The sequence below is a fragment of the Notamacropus eugenii genome, chromosome 6 (assembly GCF_028372415.1).
Source record: "Notamacropus eugenii isolate mMacEug1 chromosome 6, mMacEug1.pri_v2, whole genome shotgun sequence".
Classification (NCBI taxonomy): domain Eukaryota; kingdom Metazoa; phylum Chordata; class Mammalia; order Diprotodontia; family Macropodidae; genus Notamacropus; species Notamacropus eugenii.
The window spans coordinates 119,478,728-119,483,286 of NC_092877.1; the positions used below are offsets into that span (position 1 = coordinate 119,478,728).

Here is a 4,559-nt window from a genome sequence, read left to right on the forward strand (position 1 = left end):
CGAAGAGTTAAACATAAGTGAAAAAATGACTGAATAACAACAACCACAGGACCTGAAGCTCATAAATAGTTGAGCAACCATGTCAAGCTTGCTTCCTGAAGGAATATATTCAAGTTCATTCATGTCCTAGGTTTCAGTTTTCTCAGTCGTAAAAGGAGGGTAATGGACTAGATGATCTCAAATATCTCTTCCAGCTCCAAATTCCATCAAACTGAATATACTACTGTCCTCTATATGTGCCCTAACCAGTGCAAAAAAAAAAAAGTAAAATTATTTATTTTCACCTTTCCTATAGACAGTCTGCCTCTATGAATGAAATCTACAATTACATGAACTTTTCTGAAAGCAGCATCAGATTCAGATGTGACTTCTCATGAAAGTTCCAACTCTAACTCTCAGACAAAGAAACTTTCACTTGGTGTTTTGGTACCAATTCTCTTATTTTTCACATGCCATCACAGCCGTGCCACAGAGGCCAGGATCACTATCATTTGATTTGAACTCAAGAAGATGATGTCTTCCTGACTAGGATCAGTATCTTCCTTTAAAAGTCATAATTAAAGATAACCCTCTATGGAATACCTCCTGAGCCCCAGAACTAACTTTCCCAGTTTGATTCAGGATCCATTCTTATGATTAAAATGATTGCCTCAATGGTGACTATCCATGAATTTGTTATATTTTAGAACATTTAATTTTTTTGATTAGCTAAAGGCTAAACATCATCCTGATACATTGGTACCCCTTCTTATACACAAAAGGTTACAGTTCAAATTCAAGCATACTGCCATCTAAATATTAATGCATGGCTAGGATCGAACATGTCGACATAAAACGTGGAAAATCTCAAATGAGCATTCTTAGAGAAACGTTACCATCAGTGCCAAAAATATTAGTCTCCTCAAGTAAAGAAAGTTCTGTTTTGTGATTACTGAACTCACAATATCTGAGCTTGTTCCTTAAGCAAAATCAATTTTGAATGATGCAAATGTGAGAGGTACAACAATACACATGCACACATGTATGGACCCATGCATATCCACATATGAGCATACACACATACTTTGTTAAAAGCACTAACTAAATGATGGCAAATTGAAAGTTCTCTCCTGGGTTGTCTGCTGACTTTTATACTCAGGTAGTCTCTATACTGCTTTAAATTTTCCTTCACACTTCTACATATCACCTGCCAATTTAATTTCAGTGATGGTTTTTCTCAATTATTGGTTATTTCAAAAATATGCCTTTCAACGTCGTCAATTTATAAAACCATATATCATGTAGAAAGAAGCAGTAAAAGAATATTTATTTTCCAGGGGATATGGAATTTGAAAAATGTAATTTTTTAGAACGTTTAGTTCTGGGAGAAACAAATATGCTAAAAGGCTTAACAGTTTCTAACTTGAAAGCATAATTTTCTCAGGTGACCATCTTTGTATACCTGGTGAAAATATCATGCTCATTTGTCTCATCAGAAGGAATGGAAGTTGGAATGTTTTTTGTCTCTTCTCCAATTTATTAAAGAAGAAACTGAGACCCTTGTGGCGTCAATAATAGGAGTTATATGGCAAGGAAGGGCGATGCTTAATCACTAGGAAGCTGAGGAAGAGAAGGGAAGAGGAAGAGGGCAGCAGTGATGCCAGTAGGAGCCAGGGAGGAAAGTCACCCCACCCCCGGGGCAACTGCAGAGAGGAGCTGGCAGGTTGGTCCAGGCTGCTCTTTATGCTACTGACTGCAGGAGAGCAGGTGGCAGCCAGCTTGGGCAGGGTCTGCAAAGTGAAGGTCCCAGGTTTTAGCTGCAGCACTGGAGGGAGAATGAATGAGGAAATAGTTTCTGGGCCAAGGGGCCAAGAAAAGAGTGGGAAGGGACTGAGCTGGATGGAGGATCTGTTGGAGGACTGCTGCTCTGGGAGGATGTTGTTTAAGGGAGTTTTGTTTGGGGTATGGTTCTCTGGAAGGAAATGGAGACTGGCCCCACTGTACCCAGCAGCCATAACTCGAGCAGCCTAATGGAGAGATCTGATACCTGGGATGGGATGGCAGCACAGCTCTGGTCTCCCTAGGGGGATCCTCTACAAGCTCCCTTCATGGTGGGCAGGCCATTCACTGCTCCAGGCCTAATGGATGGTTCCTTTGCCATGACTTCTTCACAATAGTGCCAGTTCACAGCTGCCAGGTAGCCCATCCAGACCCATAGCTGTTCCCTCCAAAGGAAGAAGCTGAGCACGAATTTTGGCCAGCCCCTGGCCAGAGTCCAAGGCAAAAATCTCATGGTTGGGGTCCTCTCTTGTCTTCCCCCATGTCATTAGCTAGATACAAGGTTAAGAAGAAGATGCTGTGTACTTTTTAAAAAATATACCCTTAGAAAATGTCTCCTCAATGCCTCCTCCTATTTAGGTTAATAGTTTTCTACAAACTCTTTCAAACATTATTTGCTTTGATCCATGATATCAATGGCACAAGGAACTACTCTTGAGAGAACTGCTCTGATGCAGAATATAAAGACAGTGCGCATTATAGTGTTTAGGGGAGCTAAAAGGTTAAATAATTTGTTCAGCCCCTGTAATGTAGTCAGGACATGTCAAAGGCACTCCTTAAACCCAGCTTTTCTTGATTCAGAGGCCAGCTCTCTCTACCTACTATGTCATAGCAATCTGGAAATTCCTGTGTTGAAACAGCTAAGTGACCTCCTTAATGCAGCTTTGGAGATCATAGAGATTATCACAAATATCCCACTCAGATATTTTCTTAAAATCTACCACCCCAGTTTTATACAAACTCATGTCCTACAAATGTCTTTCATACGCCACTCTTCCTGTGTCCTGTTTAACACATTTCTTCTCTTTCCTCTGACGTTAATATAAATCTGTACCCAGATAACTAGTATGGCTAAGCTGAATTGACATGAAGGACATTTTCCCCCTGTAGGCAGAAGCAATCTGGCTACTTCAGATTTTAAGCTTTGCCAAAGGCTGCTATTAAGAATTATGAAAATACGGATCAGAACGCCTTGATTTGAATCTAAAACTGGATTTAAATCTAGTAATATATGGGCATGATGGTCTCAGTAGTGAGTATTCATCAATAAGTTGAAGGCTACATTTTAAATTCCTGGATGTGAGAAACAGGAACATAGCACATTATTACTAACATATATTACCGGCTCATTAAAATGGGAGCTTCTTGGATGCTGAAAATGGTAAAAAAAACAAACAAACAAAAACAAAACAAAACTTTTATGTAAAGAAGAAGTAAATCAACTTAGGAAGAATGTGGGGAAATGTACCGTTCATAGTTAACAATAATAAATAGCAGTATTTAATATTTATTCCAGATTTGCAAAGCAAATTACAAATATTATCTCATTTTGTGCTCACAACAATCCTAAGAGGTAGGTGATATTATTACCCCATTTTACAAATGAGAACTCAGTGGCAGTTGGAGATTGAATGATTTGCCTTGGGTCACAAAACTGTGTCTGAGGCCAGATTTGAAATCAAATCACCCTTTTTTGATTCCAGATGCAGTGCTCTATCTAATGCACCAATTAGCTGTCAACTCATTCCTGAACAATTTAATGACTAAAAGAGGAAGAAAACATTAATAAAATATAATAAAAAAGTAAATATTTTTTAAATAATTTAATAAAAGTTTTAATAGAAAAGGCAATGTGTAGAAAGCTCACAATTGCCAGTTATTTATGGTTTGATTATCAAAAAGGAAAAATATGATCTCTTATGCATTTAAAAAATGGTTAAATAATCTTGTACAAGATATCACTTGATATTCTTTCATATTTGACACTAGTAGTCATCCTTCCTTGTTTGCACATATCTGTGATTTCATCAGTGCCTCTAATACTGTGAATTACAACCCCTTCGTGACCCAGTCGATAATATTGCCTGGTTGTCTGCAGTCTGGTGATGAGCCTTTCCAAACTTGGTTGGCCCTCTGAAGGCAGATGTACACTGTCGTTGGACCCACATTACAAGTCTTTTTAATTTGGTTAGGCATTTCAGAATTACACTCAACCTTAAAAGAACCCAAGGTCACTCCACACATGATATAGTACTTTGAAATAAAGAAGTATTTGGTTATGTGTGTACATCTGTGGATACAGATACACACACATGTGTATGTGTATATATATGCATATTTGTACATATGCATATGTTCATATGCATATTTGTATAGTTTGTATGTATATGTACATACATATAAGTATAGTATATGCATATATATATATATAATATGCATATATACTCATACTGCTGGTCTATTTTCATGTGCTTTTTAATGAAGAAACTGAAACATAAAATATTTAGCAGCCGGACCACAGTAAAACCACATGGTTAATAAAAGATGGAACTAGAACCCAAACCTGGCCTTTCTGATTCCCAAAAGTATATCTTTCCACTGGTCCACAGTGTCAAGTTTGCTATTTGATAATAGTATAGGTGAGAGATTTGACAAAAAAGAAAACTATGAATCATGATTTTAAAAAGATTTAGTAGTTACTTATAGATTGCAGTTCTCTGTTTCCCTTTTCCTTTTATCAT

General features: G+C 37.6%; 1 pseudogene; it reads right to left on the reverse strand.

Annotated features, from left to right (window-relative positions):
• Positions 1-1,547: 1,547 nt before the first annotated feature.
• Positions 1,548-3,986, reverse strand: LOC140512115 (speedy protein C-like; annotated as a pseudogene).
• Between the last annotated feature and the right edge of the window lie 573 nt (positions 3,987-4,559).